The sequence below is a fragment of the Sturnus vulgaris genome, chromosome 1 (genome assembly GCF_052056855.1).
Source record: "Sturnus vulgaris isolate bStuVul1 chromosome 1, bStuVul1.hap1, whole genome shotgun sequence".
NCBI classification, from domain to species: Eukaryota; Metazoa; Chordata; class Aves; order Passeriformes; family Sturnidae; genus Sturnus; species Sturnus vulgaris.
Window position 1 is genome coordinate 147,835,117 of NC_142243.1, and position 21,685 is coordinate 147,856,801.

Genomic DNA, 21,685 nt, shown 5'->3' on the forward strand with positions numbered 1-21,685 from the left:
CCACTGGCTGAGTTCTGCATGAAAATGTCAGAATCAGTGACTTTGCAGGATATAATTCTACCTTCCTGTGCTCTGGCTTTTATTCCTCTTCCTAGATTGGCATTTGGATGCAGTGAAATTTCTCTTTGTCTGTTTGGATGGGTGTAGGTAAGCCAGAGATATAAATTGTTCCATGTGACAGCTTCAGCCTCACAGTTCTGTATCATTCAGGCATGCTTTAGGGCACCTGAAAACTATACTGTCATTTTAAAGAAACACTTAATTGCAGGTGGAATTATGCTGGAGTGAGTGGGAAGGGTAAGGAAACATCTTTCCCTCTTTCTGCTTCATTATTTCTGCTTCATTAGACTGTGAATATCTATGCATAACTGAGAGCTAGGAAAGACTGAAATATGGTCAATCTCAGAAAATCTCATAGTTGTCCTCATCTCACTTCAGGAATATTCTGCCTCTCTCCCCCTCTCCAAACTTTCACCATATCTTACAAATATCCAATTATTAGCAAGGAAATCAGGCACTGTGTAGGTCATAGACAATAAATCCCTAGGTTTCACAGGAAAAGGAAAAAAAGATGTGCATGGAACCAGGATTTTTTAAATATAGAATAGGAATCAAAAATACTTGACAGATTCAGGTCTTGTAGTGACACAAGAAGGGGTTCATTAGAAAGGTTATAAGGCACCACAGGGATGCATCTCTATGAGAATAAGTGAATTAAGACTACGGTTTTCTTTGATTCTGTGCAAAGTTCATAATCAAATAAGTAAATATAAAGGTCATTTATTTAATTTTCATGCCTTTGTTTTTTCATGGAAAAATCCTGGAGTATGATGCTTTCTTCTGCTGTCACACATATATTCTAATGACATTTTGGGTTTCGCTGCAGTGCAGCATGAATTCTTCTGCCTACGTGTGCTCAGCAACAAATACAAAACAGGCCAGACCCACAATAAAAGCCCTCTCCCAACCACATTTGACTCTTGTATTTACAGCAGGATTTCATTCAAAGCAAGCAGGCTCACAAGACTGAATCTAATTTTCTCATATCACTTGGAGAGTATAATGCTCCAGTGCCCACATTTTGAGGAAAACAAATTTCAAAGATTTTCTAGCACAGATCAACCCACATATTTAAATGGTACAATTGAATAATGGAATAGTTATCAGTTTAGATGTAAATGAGTTTTCAATAAGGTTTGCAGAGGGTAGGCTCACACAAGTATATTCAAAAATACAAATTATTTTCTATGTTGACCAGACTTTGCTTCCATAGATTTATGATAAATCTTAAATGTTTCTCTAAGGCTCTTTGATTTCAAGAGAGAGGAAATAGAGAAATAAAATCTCTTTAGCACTCTTGTTTCCTCTCAGTGTGCAGCTCCAAATCTTTTGTTTGTTTGCTTTATGACAGTAGTAACTTGTGTCGCTGACATAAATTGCAGCTGGACAGAGAACACCAAGAGCTGAATAATTCTGCCTGTAAGATCTCTCCTAGCCCCACAAGTTTGAAGTAGGCAATATGGTCCCAATAATTAACCTTGGTTATGTAACGTGCTTAGGAAGTTGGGTTATAACAACACTGCCATGCTTATATGGAAGTTAGAAACATAGCATGGAGAGCTGACATGAAAAAAGGACTGGCAGATTAATAATTGAGCCTTTTTTCCACCTGTTGTGGCTGACATAATGAAAGGCATAACATCTTTCTGCCAGCCTAGTCTAACTTATATGCTCCTCTAGATGAAAGAGTGGCACAATCAAGAAATTCTTTCCAGTGAATTTGCTCCATTATTTGAAAATCTGTTATTGCTGCAGAATTCTATCCTTGTTTCATATTGTAGAGCTTGTCTTTCTTACACTCATTCTCAAAAGCTATAGGATGCTTTTATGAGGTTTAACTGACTAAAGGTGAGAGCATTAATAGTTCAAAAATTGCTTACAATAGTGAATGGGACAACTTGTCCAGAATTTCATAAGCTGGCTGACAATCTCCTTGGAAGCACGTCTGGTAATGTTTAATGGTGCTTGTTAGGATTGTTTTTCATTTCCTCCAAAGTTTTCTACTTACAGCAAATGTTTTGTTGTTTTTATAAACCAGTGGTTGTTTTTTTTTCATCTAGAAGACAAAGAAAGGAAAAAAATGGAAGCAGTAGGAATGCTAATCTTCATTTCCAATTCCCATTTCCTATTGTATTTGTTATATATGTGAAAGAACCCAAGCTGTTGACTTGCACATTTAAAATAGGTCAAGAAGAGAAATGTTTGTTTTCTGCTCTGGAGCTCGAAACAGAGTTAAAAATCAGTTTTTCATTAAACCCTGGGTTTTACTCCACGCTTCCTGTGTGACCCTGGAAAGCTGCTGCAGGGTGCAGGAGGTGAATGAGTTAGGACAGGCTTGACTGGTATTGATGTCAGAGAGGCTGACCTCCATCTTCGTGGAGAGTGTGCCACCAGGTCCTTGACCTTTGCAGAGCTTAGAGGGTGAATAGTCATGATCTTGCAAAGGAGCTGTAAAAAAAAAATAAAAAAATCTGTACCTAAAGAAAAGTGTTCATTTCCCAGATCAGGACAAGTAAATTAGGACTATCTGCTTAGCTCTGCCAGGAAATACTGCTCTGTGAGTGAAACACAGGATGATTTTTGATACTGAATCAATCAGACCATAGTCAAGACACAAGTTTTCCAGAAATAATATCACCTTCCAGCAGGGGAAAACTAGAACTGCAAAATAAATATCACAGATAAATTTGTGCTACAGCTTTCAGGTGCTGCAAGGTACTTAAAAGCCTCAGAAGTGGCTAATTACTGATGGCAATACCAATACTCCCACTTCTAGATTGAGTTCTTGTCATGGTGGTCACTGCTCTTATCATCAGACGTAGCTAAGACAATCTCTTGCTGATTCCAGTTTGCTCATCTATCTACTCCTTTTCTAAGCACTATATCATAATATTTGAGCATGATATCAGCAGAAGATTGGAGGGCTGATTCAAATCATTCATGTTTTACTTGAGCCACAGTCATCATACCAACATAAGTATCCTTCAAATTCAAAATGTGTTGATTTTGGGCAGTATCAAAGTACAAGAAAAATAATAATATCTTTTATAGAGAGGTGCTTGTGTCTAAAAGAATGTAAGGGCTTGTGGATAGACTCTGACATTTCGAAAAGAAATTGTTTTCTGTTTCTGAGAGAATACATTCTGCTGCACAGAAAAAGATATCATGCCCTTCCTTTTCATCATACAGAAAGTCTCTTTAAGTTTAATTCATCCATTCAAAAATTCTAATGATGTTTGAAAGCAATTATTTTGGGGCAGTCATTCATAGTCCATTTTTCCTTATAAACTTTGTGGAGTTTGTTCCAAATAGAAGAATGTCTGCAATAGGCACTTATTCACAGGGAGTCTGAAAGAAAGAATAACAGGTGAGAAAAATTTCAGTGGAAATCATCCAACATTCTCATCTGAAATGCTTGTGTGCTTGATTATTTCTTGCTTAGCACCTACCTTCATGGTTAGTTTTCTTATTTTAGAAAAGAATTGAGAAGAATTTCCTGGAAAGGAAAAAGCATAGAAGATAATTCCCTCAAGAACAGGAACACTCGTTGCCTTCCCTAATTTTTAACTGTCATAGTGAGAGATTTGTTATAAAACAGCAATAGCTTTGCTGAAAAGTTGAAAAAAAAAAGACAGTAAAAAGCACAGGTAGAATCTTAATATTTTGATTAGATTAGATACTTTTCTCTATATATGAATAATGAATCAAAAAGGAAAAAACGAAGTAGGAAAGCTGGCAAGGTCCTTTAGTGATAACAGCAGCAGCTGGCTCACAACACCCTACCCAAGACAGGGAGCACAACTTTCTCTGGTGCACTATGTTTGTGAAATGAAAGCTTCTTATGAGCTGAGCAAAAGAGGAAGAAATTTTTGAAATTAACTGGAGCAAGCTTTAAAATTGGATGATAATCAAGCTTTAAAATGCACAGGTATCAAGAGAAAAACATAATCTGGGCAATCCTTTTATCTGGAGTGAAATAGTTCTCCTACTGTCGCCCAGACAGGAACTGCACTGATGGGATGGATCCTCACTGCTAGTTGCAGCCTGGGCTGGTGCAGGAGCCCTGGACACCCACACCAGTGACTGCCACCCACAGCAGTCACAGGCAAATAGGTAACAGATGCTTTGCACAGAACAGCCTGAATGACTTAATGTCTTCACTCATGCAGCCTACAAGCCACACAACACTACTCATCCCTTTAAAGCAAATACAAGACTGGAAAGAAAACAGTCCCAGAACTTTCAAAATGTAGCAGGGTGAAAAAGAGACCTGTCAGAGGCCATGACTGCACATTCACAGGTGTGATTTTGCTAAAAGAGTTTTCTGTATCAGTATCTAATTGCTTTTGCCTCCTACTGTTTTCTTCCTCTTTCAGACCATAAAAACCATAAGAACAGAACTATTAGTTAAGAATCTTTCAGTCTGAAACTATTTTCATCTGAGGGAATCTACTGAGACTGACATGGTTTTCCAGTTAGGAATACCTTAGATACATCTCTAACAGCATTTGGAAAATTCTCTTTGTTTATTTTCTACCTGAACCCTTTTAATTTAGTATGATATTAAATTAAAGAAGATTTAAGGATTTTTTTTTTTGTTGGTTGAGCCATTCAAGAGATACTCTCCATTCTGCTACACTTCTTCTCTCTCTAACACAAACTTTCAGAAGTTTTTGTTTGACTTCAGAACCTGAAACAACTTGTTTTGCTTGAATAACACAGCTCCCTACGTGTGTACTGGAAGTGGGACTGCAAACAGTCTTTCCCAAGGCTACTTTTCTCTCTAAATATGCTGCTCTTGTCATCTGTCTGCTTAGGCTAAAGCCAGATTCTGTATGTATTTTGCTCTGGAGGAGGGTCATATTTGGAAACATTCTTCTTTTTGGTACTTAAAAAGAAGCAAAACATTTAGTTAATAGTTTGCACCATCGTGGGGTAACTGGATGGAAAATGCTTATGGAAATTCAGAATTAAAAGCTTCTTTCTGTCACAGCCAGTGAGAAAACCAACAGTAGAATGGGACAGCCATTGCTCACAACTCCATAGTTATTTGTTCTGACACAGAGCAGCTTGAAGAAGATAACTTTATCTGATACACAGCTGTTTGAAGATTGCTTTATCTACGTTTTATTTAAATTGTTTGTTCCTCAAATCCAAGAAAAAAGGTCTGGGTTGGAAAGGAAGGTGACATTTTTGCCTAGCATATCCAGATTCCTTAAAGTCATCAAAGAATTGCTTGTTTTAGCCTGTTGCTATCTTTCAGAGTGTGAAACTCTTAAAAATGAAAACATGCTAAGAAGAACGTCAGCAGAACACAACTCCTCCAAGAACTCTTGTTCTTGCATTCCTGTGACTTCATGGCAAAACGTGTGTGCTCCCATGATGAAAGCTGACTAGTTTTTCTACCAACATCACTGTTTTCTAATTAAATTTAAAGGGAAAGTTTGATTTTTGATAATCTTCTAAAAATTCCTTTAACATTTCAAGGTTAGAAGTGGACGACACCTGGCAAAAATTGATCATTAAGATAAGTTAAGGTCAATGAAGAAGCAAAAGTGGAAATAAAGAAATCCCCATGTGACAGGGCTTCCTCAAAGTCATAGAAACCACTACTGGCAGCACTGGTCTTCTAATCCTTCTTAATACTTTCTGCACTTTGAATGAATCAACTTTGTATTTGCTTTCAATTCTTGCCTACTGGCTGTATTATTAATTTATTAACATTAATCTATTATTTATATATAAATTAATTATTGATAATAACTAATTTATTAATTGTGTTTTCTCTGTGAAAAATTGCAGTAGATTGACATCCAACTTAAACACATGACAAAAAAAATTTGTGAATGGAATAGTAAGCCCAAAGAAATTAATATTAGGAAGCAACTATTAAAGGATATTTCCTGTTTAATAATAAACTGCATTAATTGTTTATTTGCAAAAGAATTCACTCACATCAATTCCTTTGATTAAATTTTTACTTAGGTGGGGTCCATGTGGCAATCCCAATGCTTTTCATGAAGTAATCTAACACAGCTCAAAGGTCCAATACAGCAGTGAGCTGCTCATGAACAATTTATTAATCACTTACTTTGCAAGATCAGATACACTCTATTGAGAAAAATAAAAGTTTCTTTTTTTATTAGTTATACATTATACTCCCACTTGTGTTTCAGATACTTTACATCACAAGGCATACTTACAATGAGATATTTTTTCAGAATTTCTTTTTTGGTTCAGTTATATACAACCTTCAGATTAATTCCTTAAATTCTTGAGTCCTGCCACTATTACCCCTGTAATAGCCCCAAGCACCTACAGAGTGATTTAATGTTAATTTAGTGTTCCCTGGGAGGTTTTTCCCTGACAGCCTGAAAAAACAAACTCCTCTTTTATTCATATGGCTAAGTGCATCATGGAGGGAAGGCTACAATCTTCCTGAACAGTCCAGCATGAGATGAGAGGATAAATCCTTCATTATCAGTGCCTTTTCCTAAATATTTCTGATGAGACTTCCCAAGTCCAATATCTGATGTGAAAGTGGTTTGTGCTGTGGCCACTGAGAGGAGAGTCAACTTTAGCAGTTATTTCAGTCCTAAATGGTTTTCATTCTTCAGTATGGACTGAATTGGATCAATGGACCTAATTTTGGTTTTGCACTGAGGGTAAATGTTGTAGGTAAAGTAGATAAGGTGAGATACTCTCAGGATTTGCTTCTGTGAGAGGTGAATCAAATTAGCCCATTTTGGCAATTTATTTAAGCACCAGGATATTTTGTATGCTTATGTATTTAGAAGCTGGCAGAACTGAGATCCACATACCAGTAACATTCTCATTTATTCCCTTCTGTAGGCAATCTTTTAAACAAGATAAAAGGTTCAATTCAATCTCAGGGCATGTGCACAGATATCCTCTCTTCTCTTCCTCCTTCCTGCCCAGTGACTTAATTTGCTTTTTAAACCAGAACAAACTGCAAACCAAAGAGGGCTGTTGATACTTTGAAAAGGAAATGAACAAAGTGAGGAGACTCCTCGAGGCAGCCTCAAGCAACCTGTGATGGGAGATCTGAACAATATAAAGGACATGGCTGGATGGGACTTCGGTCTGAAATTGTCACCCCATGACATTCCTGTGCCTCTCAACCAGCTGCATTTCCTCTTAAATCATGGCAGGTATTCCTTTTACATCTCTTACACTTTCCCTAAAATAAAACCCTACAACTGATTTATTTTCCCCACCCCAAGAGCAATCAACAGTGCCTGAAATTTAATGCAGCATTTTGTTAACCTTGCAAATGGAATAGTGGTTATGTGGAACCAAATGTTGTGGTCAGGGCTGGTTTGCCCCTTTCAGATATGAGTAGAGAGCGTTTCCCTCAAATGTTAATGTGTTGTGTTGCAACTTCAGGCTTGATCTTGATTAGTATTAAAAGGCATATTACTGGAAAGTATTAGCAGAGACATTTCAACCCTACAGACAGGTGGGGAAATTTAAACATGTTGTTGCTGGAGAGGTTCCGCTATAAATGTACCAGCTGATATCTGTAAGAGCACAATCTTCTGTGTCTCTGTGTTTCTTTACAATGCATTCCCTGATAAGTCTAATTTGCATTTAATTCTAGAAAAGGAATACATTGCTGCCACTTCCCACCCAACCAGATACCAACTGTCCAGGAGGCTGCATATGGAGACCCTGTAGAGAGACTTGGAAAAATTAGAGTGATTTTACCACCACCCATATGAAATTGAACAAAAGCAACAGCTGGATTCTGCACTTGAATGTGTGGGTAGACTGAGTCACTGGAGGGCAATGCCACAGAAAGGTCCTGGTTGATGGCAATTTGAACATGAGCCAGCAGTGCCCTGGCAGCCAGGAGGGCCAGCCCTGTCCTGGGGGACATCAGGGACAGCATCACCAGCCAGGCAAGGGAGGGATTGTCCTGCTCTGCTGCGACGAGGAGCCTTCACCTTGAATCCTGGGGCAGTTTTAGGCAGCACAATATAAAAAAGATAGAAAGCTATTATAGAACATACAAAGGAGGGCAACAAAGTGCCATGAGGAGAAGCCATATGAGGAGTGGCTGAGGTCACTTGGTCTGTTCAGCCTGGAGAAGATGAGACTGAGGGGAGACCACATTGCAGTTACAGCTTCCTTGTGAGGGAAAAGATGGGGCAGGCAATGATCTCTTCTCTCTGATGACAAGTGACAGGACCCTAGGGACTGGCCTGAAGTTAAGTCAGGGGAAGTTTAGGTTGCATATTAGGGAAAGGTTCTTGACCCAGAGTGTGTTTGGGCACAGGAACAGCTCCCCAGGGAAGTGGTCACAGCCCCAAGTCTGACAAAGTTCAAGAAGCACTTGGACAATGCTCTCAGGCACATGGTGAGACTGTTGGGGTGTCCTGTGCAGGACCAGGAGTATTCTATTTTCTGTATTCCACATTTCTATAGTTCTTGCTCTTGAGAAGCCCTGCTCCAAAGGCAGCACACAGCAAAGCACAGTCTCCACTCTGTGAGGTGCTGCAGGGCCAGCCACAGTGCTGTGAATCCTGACACTGGGGAAGAGGGGAGCTGACCTGACAGGCAGCTGGAGGAGAGAGGTGCTGGCAAGCCTTAAAGAAGGTGCAGAGGCTGAAGCAGAGACTGAATCAGAAAAGTCAAAGTGGCAGATCTTAATTGAACTCGCTCATGATTTATAATGAAGTTCTCCCGTGGTGAAACATCCAGCCCCTCTCCACGAGCGTGCTGCACTCCTTCCTTGCATGCTCTGTTTAGCAATGAAGTCACTGACCTTTTCATTGTCCTCATGATGCTTCCAAGTATTGAATGTAGGCTACTTTCATCTCCCAAATGCTGGCAGTCCTCTTCTTGTTATTAACTATTTTGGGTTCATAGAAATTTTATAAGTCTGCTTCTGAAGGCAAGGAATCAGTGAAAGAGGATAAAAGGTATCCGAATATACTATTAGGAGATTACTGTGAAAAGAAAAATTAAGTGGGAACCTAGATTTTGGCACAGTAAAGAATCACATGGGAAATATCCTTCCTCAGGATGGGCACAGGCTCATCCATGCGACTGGATAAATGGTTTCCTGATACATACTTATTCTCCAAAATTTACACCATCTTGGGATTCCTCGTGGTCTTATGATTTATCTCCTGAAGACACTGCACCCAAAAACAGCTTCAGATATTCCCAGATCCTATTGGATTTTTCCTGAGTTATAACTTTAGATTTATCTATGGGGAGGCATAAAAATCAGAGAGTGAATTTTTCATCTATTTTAAAGGAGACATTAAAGAGAAAAAGCAATAATTAGAGAATAATATCCCTGCGATGTGAGAGAAAAAAAGAGGCAATGCATATAAAAAAAGAAAAAAGCTCTAAACATGCTCCAGAGCTGTCATGCAAAATAAAAAACAAAAGCATTTCCATTATGTAAGCTAGATCAGAAAACGTTGCCAGTAAAATGTGTTTTCTCATTGCTTTTTCACCAGGAGGTGGGGCTGTTAAGCACTGGATTTATTTGATGATGCGCTGAAAAACTGTGGATAAAATGAAAACCATCTTTCTCTTCTTTTACACTCTGAAACTCATTCTGTAAATGTGAATGAAAAGCATGAACTTTCTAGATATTTTAAGCACTGACTTCATATTCTGATTAAAAAACTGAATTAAGTTTAAAAATTATTTTGCAATGGTTTAAATGAACTGCCTCTAGGAGTGAATTAAGTACCAATAGCTAATTAAAACATTAGCTTGGGAGACTGGAAAACTCGGGAGGTTTGTAATTATTACTATTCCCAAGTTCCTATTGTGTCTATTTCTAGGATAGCTCTGCAATTCAGTTACGAGGATTAAGTCACAAAAAGAAATCACAGAGCATTGCAATGTGGCTAATTGCATAATAAAAAGATAAACACATTTAAGGTCACTTGATTCTAATTCTAACAAACTGCCACAAGGGATGAAAGCAGCTTTTCTAAAGTAAAGAGCCTGAGCTGAGGGAAATGCTTATTTTTGGTGCTTCCATGGCTCCTGCTTCATCACATCTGAGGGAGAAGCTGCAGACCCCCCCAGGATGGGAAGATGCAGATAAAGGAAGAAAACATGTGACACTGCAGGAAGCAGGCCTGAGCCCTCACCTTATGCCCCAGGCACTGAGCCAAGATGCCTTACTGGCAATTCCATTTTCCCTTCTTCATTATCAGAAGGGGCATGTAAATGTTGAAGATGCACTTCCTCATAAGAGATCTGTGAAGGGCATGTTGTCACTGGACAGAATTGCAGCTAGGATATTTTTTGCAGCAAGCATAATTTAAAGGGATTCTTTTCCCCATCGTGTTGTGTTGCAAGCTCTCTCCTAATATATCAGGAAATTTCATTACTGCATTTTGCAGATCTGCTTCTGCACCTGCAAAGAAAACACTTCTGACAGACATCTCCAGAGACTGTCTGTCCTTTCCCTGTCCTCCACCTTCTAGTGGAAGGCATCCCTGCACGTGGAACCGAGGTTGGATTAGATGATTTCTGAACTCCCATCCAACCTAAACCAAGCGTCCTTACCTGGTCACAAGACTTTAGCTGCATCCCCAAACACCTGCCACATCAGAGGTGCCCCTGACTGTTCACAAACCAAAGTCACAGTCAGGAGCTCAGAGAAAACCACCAAGGCACATTTACCAAGGAGATGTGACACAGTCACCAGGTAAGTGAAGTCAGGAATTCTCTCCAGCCACTGGTGCAGTGGAGTTCAGGGGTAGTGACAGAGTTTTGTGTCCTGTGGCAGGCACAGCTTCTGCCAGCTCATCCAAATGCTTCCTCCCACTCACAGCACAGCATTTCCCCCTCCTCCAAGATGACTCATGCCGTGTTCACTTCCATCCACAGCCCAGTGCCTGCCAGGCACTAGGAATAAAGCACAGGAATGTGGCCTGGGGTGTCCTGGTGAGATCTACCTGCAGTGTGTGGAGGGCAGTGCAGTACCAGGAATTTGCTCTCCTCCATGACTTCATCTAGGTACCAAGCAAGATGGAAACTCATGGACAAGAGGGCTTTTGTTATAGTCAGCTTTCTTGTGTTGTGCCCTACCTGAAAACTTCAAAGTGTTCAACCCCAAAATATTTTGAAGCCATTCAGCATGTATTTGTGACCAACAGTTTCAAAGGTTAATAATAATAAAGTTAAATAAGGGTGGCCATCTTACTCCCATCCATAAGTAGAGAGCATGAAGTAGGCAGTGAGAGTTTGATTTTCATATCCATATGAAAACATCAGGATCTGGTCTACCAAAACCTCCAGAAGGTATATAACAAAGCAGATTGCTCTATTCAGTGATTTAATGTCTCTCAGTATTAGGAAGGAAGGGACTGTGCAGCTTGTAAGTTTCAATTCTTGGACTCACAAATCACGAATTTCATACTTTAGTGGGCAAAGATTCCATTTGTTATCTCAGATTAGTCACACTACACTATTTCTAAATGGCCCATGGAATACAGATGCTGTAAATACCCACTACCATAACGTGCTGATGGTGTAGAGTCACAGACACTGAATCACAGAATTGTTAGGGCTGGAACGGAATTTTAGAGATCACCTGCTGGAACAGCCCTGCCAAGGCAGGGTCACCTAGAGCAGGATGCACAGGAATGCATCAGGTGGGTTTTGAATGCCTCCAGAGAGGGAGACTCCATGACTTGTCCAGTGCTCTGCCATCTTCAATCGATGTAAGGAGTTTTTTCCTCATGCTGAGGTGAAATTTGTGCTTTAGTTTAAGACCATTCATCCTTGTCCTGTCTCTGGGCACCACTGAAAAGAGTCAGGCACCGTCCCCTTGGCACTTGCCTTGGAGATATTTACATGCATTGATGAGATCCCCTCTCAGTCTCCTCCAGACTAAACAAGCCCAGATCCCGCAGTCTCTCCTCGTAGGAGAGAAGCTCCAATCTCTCAATCACCTTTGTGGACCCTCTCCAGTGGCTCCTTGTCTCTCTTGTTCTGAGGATCTCTTGTCTCGCTCACTGGGGCTGAGTACAGAGGCAGAATCACCTCTGTTTCCCTGCTGGCATTGCTCTTCCTGGTGCAGACACCTGAAAGTATTTAATGCTAATATTTGGGAAGCACTAGCACTATAAAATCCTGGTAGACCTCTGTGAGAGTCCACTCCTTGATGCCAAGACACAGAGCACAGCCTGTATAGGTCAACAACAGAACAAGGTCAGGACATACTGACATACAAGAACATCTTCAAGAATTTGATCAGGAAAAATGTAGAGTTATCTGTCCAGATAATAAATTCCTATTATAAAACACACTGGACTGGTGGGAGGGCAAAGTCATAAGTTACTCTGAGGAGGAGAGATATTACTGCAGTGTGATAAAAAAAAAATGTAGATGGGAGTTTTACTGTGGCTTCAATGAAGCCAAAATATCATCCTACAGCACTGAACTCTTAAGTTAGAAATTTTGGGTATAGCATATGCTCAATTGACCGTTGTGTATTTCTCTGCTCCTTACCTGAAACAGGGCAAAATAACTGACTTACTATTTTATGACTTAACTATTATGAGTTATTAATTCTTTGGTTGTCATTAGTTATTTTATTTTCTGTTAGTTTCTTCTTATGTTCAAAATAGAGTAAATACATTAAAATCAGAACCTATTTTAGTTTCCATGAACCATTTTTCCCCTCAGCCAGCAGCAACTTTCTAGTCCTGAAACTTTGCTTTACCTCTGGCTAAAATTTCACACTCATTTAGTATTAAATTTGACAAACTGTGGAATTATCAAGTAGTTTGAGGCTACAGTTTAATCTGCTCTAAAGCTGACTCAATCTGGTAGAGAATATCTTGTGGTAGATATACACTCTGTGCTTAATAAACTTTTTTGTTATTTACAGCTTAAATAATTAACCACAGTTTATGCTTGACATTGCAATATTCTTCTTTGCATATAGACATGGCTGAACTGATTTGATTGTGGCATCTTATGGGCAAAACTGCTGCTTCTTCTGCCTTACACATGACTGAGAAAATTAATATGTAAAAGCAATAATATAATGAATCTCAATCAGGCAAGAGAAGAGGTGTGAGGTATAAGCAAATATTTGCATCCTGATTTTGATTTGAATCTATTATTTTTTGTGATGGAAACAAGAGAAGAAAACGCATGAGCTGTCAACATCTGGAACCTTCATATGCAATTATTCACAACCTTTCCTCAACACAGACTTTAATCCCACCAATGGGATATTGGAATTTCTAGCACCTTTGTCTTACTAATGAAATTGGGCAGTAGATGTCAATAAATTCCCAACTCTGATGATAACGTATTTCCTTCAAGGATCTTTTGAACACCAACATTTACAAATATAGATTGGAATTAATCTATGAACTGGAGGGGGGGTTTTCAAGGTTTTGATCAGGTTGCTGTTGTCTTCCTTGTGCCAAAAAGCACAAATCTGTTTCAAGAAAATTCTCTCTCCAGTTTGCTTGTAATGTCAGGGCCAATGAAAAGCCAACAAAAAGCCCAGCTATGAATGAGTTTTGCTATATGCAAAGCATGAATTGCAAACGTGAATTGAAAGGCATCAACCTCAGCTAAAAGCAAATTAAAAGGACAAAAAGTGACGCAGATTTATTTTAAACATTCTTACAGTAATGAGGAAAAAATGATGGACACTATAAAAGTAATAGAAAATGTGCTTGTGAGCAGAAGTCAAAGCTCAGTTTGGTTTTCCTGCGCCAGACTGCTCTGGCTGTTCTGTATTCATCTATGATGATCATTTATGATTTCAAAAGTTTTCTAAGTGCTCCCAGTGTAGGCAACTGAAGTGTCATAAAAATTGGCATAAGGGCACACTCAGATCCTGATCCCAGTTTCTCAAATTTGAAATGGGCTCAGAGGAGATCTCATTTGGAGCTGCTCTCTGAAAACAGCACATCTCTGCTCATACCATCAATCCATTTTTTAGTTTTTCCTATAGCATGGGATCTTTGTAGTGATGGCTTGCTTTAACATCTTAATTCATGCTGCAATACAGTCCAAAGATGCTTCTGTTCTGACGGGATGCATAACAATTATTGAACTCATAATAGTGAAATAAATCCCAACACACTGAGTAAAACCGCTCCCTTTATCTTGAAGGATATCAAATTATTGAGATTGATTGAGAATCAGATAAATATGAATAACACATTTTTAATTATTAACTTTTTCACATTTTAATTTAACTGGTCTTTATCTTCTTTTGTTTCTTGTGAAACATAGTTGAGAATATCTTCTAGAGGGAGACTTCTGTAACCATGAAAAGCCCATCTCAGAATCTTTACTGAGCTGAAACATTCATTGAAATAGGACTTGCTTTTAACGTAAAGAAATGGAAAACCTTTTTTTTTTTTTTTTAATTGCTTTTGAATGGCTGGTACATATTTCTGTATTGATATGAGCAGATGTTACAGTATGGTTCTGTCTGGCAGAGCTCAATAAATGTTTAGGGGATGATGGGCATGAAGTTCCTGTGTTGTAAATGTTACTAGAACATGCCCAAAAAGAGCATTATAGATGGTAGTACATGATTGACTGTATGCATATGTCTACCCTTTGCTTCTCCAGGGCATAATTTAGCAAGATATCCCTTCACTATTCACCCCTTCCAAATGTACTTCAGGCTATAAAAATAAACCCATTTTTGTTCACCTTTATACCTATTTCACTTTGTTTCATTGATGCTGATGTAACCCGAGAGACATGCCATTCACTTCTTCAGAGTTTATTAGATTTACAGGAGTAAATCCAAGAACTTATCCTGAGAAAGGATTAGATTCAGAGCAGGCTCGTTACCGAGTAAATAAATCTGCCTTCAGTTTAGTTTTTTCTCAGTTAGGCAGATACAAAGAAATCTTGTACTCCTTTATGTACAAGGTTTGGTGTATTTTTCTATTACCATAAGAAACTCTTCTTCTTTACTGTTTCAGTATGACAGAAGCCTTCTATTTTTTTGAAAGAGCTAGAGACCATTAAACACCATGAATTTTTGAAAGGAAAAACAAAATCCAACAGAAAAACTCAAAACCTGGGGGGGTAAAGGCCTTTTCCCACCTTATGCGATATAGACTTGGTGTCTTATACATAAGAGAGAAAAAATAGCCTTTGAAAAAGGCAAACATGAGTGGGAGGAAGCCATAGAAATCAGACTTGGCCAGCCCGTACAGCAGAACAGAACTTTGTGGGTGTTCATACTTTCCTGCACCAAAAATGTAATCCACAAAATAGGCACCAGTCCCTGCTCTCACTCCAGCCCTCACTTCTGTCTCATCCACCCCTGCTCAAGAAGAGCAAACAGAAACACCAACTGTTTCAGAATAGTAGCACATTTCAGTGTGATAGAAGACAGGAGACATGAAGTAGAGGAGGAGATTGGACTTTGTGAAAAAACCCCAAGGGACCAGCAAAGTTGCTTTTCTGGGATGACTTTCAGTTGTTCTAATTTGTAGCAGGAACAACAAAGACATCTGGAGATGTTTGGCAGGTCCCTTTCTGCTGGCAAAGTACCTCATCTGCTGAAATTCCTCTCCCCCCAATTTCTTATGTAATTTGGTCTTATGCAATTTAATTTGCCTGCCTTCATGTAGTCCTCAAACCTGATTCTTTTTACAATAGAGCCCCTTTGCATTTCCTTGGCTTCATAAAGGGGATTTATATTTTATATTTGCATTGATCTGACAGAAGGAATTCTGTCCCATCAGAGTGCTGAGAAAAATAGTTTAATGATTCTGAAAATCTGCCTCCATGCACTGAGTCTGATTTACTTTATCTCAACATCTCTGGCACAGGTGTATTCCTATTCCCCAAAACATTCATAAGTGTGTCCACAGTGAAAGAGCTCTGAATTCCTAGGAGAGCCTGAAGTCACCTGTCAGTCCAGAGGGTTGCTGAGGCATTTTCACACCTACTAAATTGTAGTGTGGTTAGATTGGGATCACATTCCTGAATCACATGGAGTCCACATGTGAACACCTGAGACTGCGTGATTTGGCTTCCAATGATTTAGAAACCAATAATGTGGGGTCAACATTCTGTAATTTTGGAACATATTTTACTCACTTGACAGTCCAGATAAGAATTTGAGAAGAAGAAATTGTGAACTTTATCATAAGCATTGTCTGGATAAAGATCTTCTCTATTTCTACAAAGGCATTGCTTGCATCCAGCTTGCAGGTGTTTTCCCATCACTTAGAGTGTCCAGATCCTTGCTGAGTTCATCATCTGGGTACCTGGATATCATCTCCAGCTGGGAAACAGAGGAGTGAAGGATCATGCACTTAGAGACAGCATGACATGATAGGAGGCCCCTGCTCATTACTACTTCTCAGACCACAGGACTATGCTAGTCCTGTGCTACACGTTAATAAGCCAGGCTTTTTCTTTCAGCCTTTTTTTGTTTCTGGTTTCCTTCTAATTTTTTTTTATCCACATTTTTATGCTGAATTTTATTAACTTCTGAAACAGTGTAAGATGTGCTTTATACCTTCTCAGCAATGTTCCCTTGCTTGTTCTTTCCTTAATATGGATTTTTCAGTTATTTGGTTTTTTTTCTCAGGGGGATATGCTGAGCTGTATTTTGTTCAACAAGAAGCAAAGAATGACTTTTCTATTTTTATATGTTTGTTTTATCCCCTAAATAAAGTCAGGGTATATACGGAATTAAAACAGGTCTGTAAAGTGTATGTTTTCCACACTAGGGAGATACAGATAGTAGAAGCACTTTAACTAGTAAGAAAATGGCAAAAAATCCATGGTATGGATGCAGCTGTACTGTAAATGTACTCTTTGTTACCAGTAAAGGAAAGTAATCCACAAAATCCACAAGGAAGGCTCAAATCTGTTGGGTTTGTTTGCTTTATTTCTTTCTGTATTATTTTATTCACATTAGTTGACCTCCTGATATTATTTGGGAAAACACATAGCTTGAAAAAAACCACACATGGAAATTGGATTTCTGTGAAAACAAGATGAGAATAGTTTTACTTAGCAAAATAATGAAATTTCAGTAAATATAAATAATGCCATGCAGATATGACATCGCAAATGCATGTGCTGCTATTACTTGTAAGAATTGTGTGTAAAGGAATGCAAATACAAAATGAAAAGAACTTTCCTAAGAAAGAAAAACTAACTTTAGTGCAGAAATCTTACCTATATTATCTAAGTTCAAGAAATTGAATTTCAAGAATATTATAATATCTCAGAAGGGAAGTTAAAGAGTCCCATCAAGGACAAATGAAAGTTTTCAGAGTGCCAGGAACAATTTTGGTTGTTTTTTTTTTACTTCAATCAATATTCTGAAACATTTTAATCTATAAAAGTGTAATAAGATATGATTACACTGCTTCCTTGCAATCTAAATCAGGCAAAGATTATGTTTATGTCTGCTTAGCAATTAGGTGATTTCTTCTAAATTTTTACTCATCTAAAGCCTTGGCTCTGTTGTTTCTCATGCTTCTGATACTGTCTGATCCTAGAAATTTCTTAATCTAACTAGCTGTATTGCTATTGTGTATTGTTTTAAATGTTACTCCATGTATGCTAATCTCATACTTTTACCCATACTGTCTGCAGTGGTTGTGATATACAATTTTCTACATTATTATTTAAGACGAAGAATTAGGATTAAATTATGTATACACATAGGAGCTTCCATTGGCACAGCTGTTCCAGTGAGTAATCACATGCTCAGACCCAGACCAGAACATCTATTTCAGCCTAAACTTTTCAGATGAGTCTCAAAATCTTCTGACTTACCCTGTTTAGGGCTAATTTAGCCCACTTAGCCTAACCAGGACTTAGCAAAAATCAAGCACTCCATAAATTTACTAAATTTAACACATGACTCGTTCTGAGTTTCAGAAATGAAGTGAAAAATCAGTGTTACAAAATGCCAGAGATTCCAGTAAGATGGCAGGTGTTGTGGGATCATGACCACCCATCCTTGTCTATGGCTGATCACAGGGTGGGTTTGCTTGAACTGATTGAATTGAAGACAGTTGATATAGACAGACTGAGAAAAAGGCAAGAAATAGACAATTCTAATTTAGACAGTTAAATAGGTAAATACTGGAGCAAGTCATGGTTTTGATATTGCATTTCTTCCACCAAAGTCTACATCAACCTTAGGAATGTCCATCACCTGAGACCTGTGAAAGTCAGGGCTAGGAATGTGTGCCACCCCTGCACTAGAGAGGGAAGTTCCTGGGACTCCTTGCCTTGCTGATGGAAATGTTTGTGGTCTTGGGCAAATCACAGCATTGCTATCAGGGCTCTGTGCAAAACAGGAGAAATTTGCTGCTCTAACATACAGTTCTGCTTGGGCCACTGAAGCACTTGGAAGCTTGATATAAAAGCATGGGTTCTTTCTCCTGTTTGTGGATGTGTTTTTATTGTTATTGTACTTCAAAAAACCAAAGTATTTCATTTGTTTGAATTTATAACAATGTGGTGTGGTCAAAACTCATTATTATTGTAACCATTAATGTTGTGTGGCTTGAAGAAACAGAATTTTTTTCATTTGGTTACATAATTTCAAGGCCTTTTTTTAAAGGAGCAGGTCACACAGGAGATAAAATCTGATACTGCAAAGTTGGGTTTTAGTGGGCCTCAGAAGATATTCCATCAGCTGCAGTGAAAGGATTTGATAATTTCCAGCAACTTCATAGTTCTTCACCAGTCGTAAAAAGCCTTTCTGGCAATCATGAAGGAGATCTACAATTCGAACTGAACAAACTCATACATTTATGTTGGAGTTGGGGTCGTTGTTGAGGTGGAGCTGGTAAAAAAGCAAAAAGAGGCTTTGCAGGGGTTTTACAGAGATGTTTATTTCAGCCACGTGTAGGCACAGTCCCAGAGCTCCGAGGCAAAGACAAAGGCGTTGGTCTGGGGCTTTGGGCTAGGAGCATGGGATGAGCAGGGCGGGGAAAGAAGTATCAGAGACCAATTACCAGGGGACATGGAGGTGTCACAAGGGTGGGGTTGGGGCATAGGGGCCAGCAGGGAAATAGGGTGGGAGTGCCTTCCAAGGCCTCCACACATTAACTGAACAAAGATTACAAGAACTGAGAGAACCTGAGTGGAGGTACCGCTTACAATTCAGAGAATTCTAGCTGTTATTAAGTTGCAATGCATTAATGATGAAGAATCTTTCATTGTTTTCAAATTTGCTTTAGTGGGGAGGATAAGAACATGCCTTTTCAACAAAGCTCAGAGGAAATGCAAATAAAGAGTTCTATTTCCTCACTAAAGCTTAGGAAAACACTGTGATTTCCCAGATAACTACCTCTGTCCTTTGGAGAATGTTGGTGCTGCTCTAACAGATGCAGTTAAGAGTATTGGAATACAAAAATCAATTGAGTAAGCACTTCCCAGAGATCTGTCCCTACTGATTCCTCTTTCCTTTGAAGGGAGTTGGTGTCCCTAGAGAGCTGGGGATCTTCATGGTCCCTGAGTTCAGGGTCAGCAATTTTTTCTGGCCAGTAATTGAACTGTAGCTCATGTACAAGACTCCTCAGCCACACTTGTGCACCTTGAATCCAAAACCAGATCAACAAAACCACAGATCTCACCTGGAGCATTTGGCAATTTCAAAGAAAGTGCTTGAACGAGAATCAAATACACCTTTTTGCTGACACGTTGAGATATTGATTTATACAAAAATAACTTTCTAGCTGATAAGATAAACAGCAAGATAATTATTATACACTTTGTGTAAGATAGATAGATAGATAGATAGAATGCAGTAATGATAGATGCTGAAGGATGCAAAATCTGTTTTCCACGGGATCCATAACACCAGGGAAATCTGTGAACCAATCACATGGAAAGAGTACTTTGTTGAGCAAGACTTTGGCATAAGGGTGAATGGAAGCAAGGAAGGTTTAATGCCTGTGGATTACTAGCTTTTTAAAAATGAAACTCGTCTTTGTCATTGTCTTAATAAAATGGGAAGGATATTGAATAACACAAAAATTTTCCTAATGACATTCAATGAACTAAAATGTTCTCAAGAAAGATAGAAAGGAATTCCAAGAGAGGCAGACTTCCTTAGTCAGAGATCATGGTTGCATTTGTAGTTTAGCTACTATTGGATGTTCCTGACATTGGAATTTTGGTATTTCTCATGAGTTTTAGGAATGCAGTTATGTCCCTGAGTGGTGCAACCTGTTTTCCAAGGAGTAATGGAAATTAATGGCCTCAGCCATAAGAGATTACAGATTTGCTGTTATGGACTCCTTTGGACAAGTCATCCTTGAGAGTTCTGACATCAGTATTTAAGAGAAGGGCTGTCAGCCTGGTGAAAAAAATCAACTCTGCACATTTTAGATGCATTTATATGTGTTATTTTTGTATAAGGTAGAAGTACATTTTGCCTGTTAATTAAATGACCACTCTGTAATGGCTCTATATAATTTACAGGTAAAATAAGAGAAGCATCTCTCTGCAACAGAGCACGAAATTGTTTCTCCCTCTAACCAGTACACCATGAGCCTTCCTGTTATTAGGGAATGTTTAAGTGGAAAAGTGATAGGGACTGATATTGCAGCTTCATTTTTCTCTTCAGTGCCCTGCTTAGATTTCAAGTATGCCCAGTCCTGGCAAAAATTTTGTCTTTCCGTAATATTTATCGGATTTGAGTAACTAGGATTTGAGCTCTCTACAAGACAACTTGTTGAACCATACCCATATTTGACTAACTTCAGTGTCTTGTGAATTTCTTAAGTGAAAATTGCCTGCTAAAAATGGGCATCCAGTCCTTTTGATTCACCATGACTGGAACTGCTACCTGAGAGTGAGATTTTGGATACAGTGTTCAGCAGTAAATCCCAGCCTGCAATAAAAATGATGCTATATTGGAAAATTCAGAAAAAGGCTTGTGAAGATGATTAGACGTCTGAGAATTTTTTCTTTTTCCTTTTAGTGAAGGATTTAGAAAGCTGAATGTATTCTGTTTAAAGAAGTAAGTAGCAGATTTAATCAAAGCCCAGAATTACCAGTAGGGGTGGATATTTCGGATGCCACCATCCTCCTTAATCTAGGAGAGAGAAGTTAATAAGAATCAGCACTTAGAAAATAATACCAGACAATACAATTTTAGACATAAGCCTTAACTGCTAGCACTGACTAGGAAATTATGAAAAAAAAACACCTCTTTTTATTTTGTTGAGGCTCTAGACTCATTCTTTGAAAAATAATGGTCCAGATAAAGGAATTCCACAATGAAAACTATTCCTTGTGTTGGCCAGGAGCTCAGTTCAGATCAGTTCTTAAATTCACAGCTTTGTGAAATGAATCATGGGTCCTTTGAATAGACCCCAAGGAAAAGAGCACAGAGACATAGGACAAATGTGGAGCTGGAAATGGAGAGCAGGGTGAGGTTACGTGCCCTAGGTCATATTGTGGATGGGAAAAATAAAAAATAAAAGATAGTCTTCCTGTTTGTCAGTGTATTTCTATATTTGTTTGGCCACAGAAACTATTATAGTAACTAGGACTTATCAGAAAAGTGTTTTTCTTTTTTTAAAACTATTGATTTTTTTAGAAATAGCAAGCAAACAACTGAAGATTATTTCAGAATCTT

General features: G+C 38.6%; 1 long non-coding RNA gene across 3 annotated transcripts in view; it reads left to right on the forward strand.

Moving 5' to 3' along the window:
* Nucleotides 1-21,685, forward strand: part of LOC148225585 (uncharacterized) — a 75,134-nt gene that overhangs the window by 385 nt on the left and 53,064 nt on the right. Inside the window, exons 2-4 of one of the 3 annotated variants that reach the window (XR_015808554.1) lie at nt 7,025-7,232; nt 7,682-7,842; nt 10,948-14,734. This is a non-coding gene — a long non-coding RNA (uncharacterized LOC148225585). Of the gene's footprint in view, nt 1-7,024; nt 7,233-7,681; nt 14,735-21,685 lie in introns of those variants that run through there. The other 2 variants (XR_015808555.1, XR_015808553.1) reach the window with 2 other exon arrangements.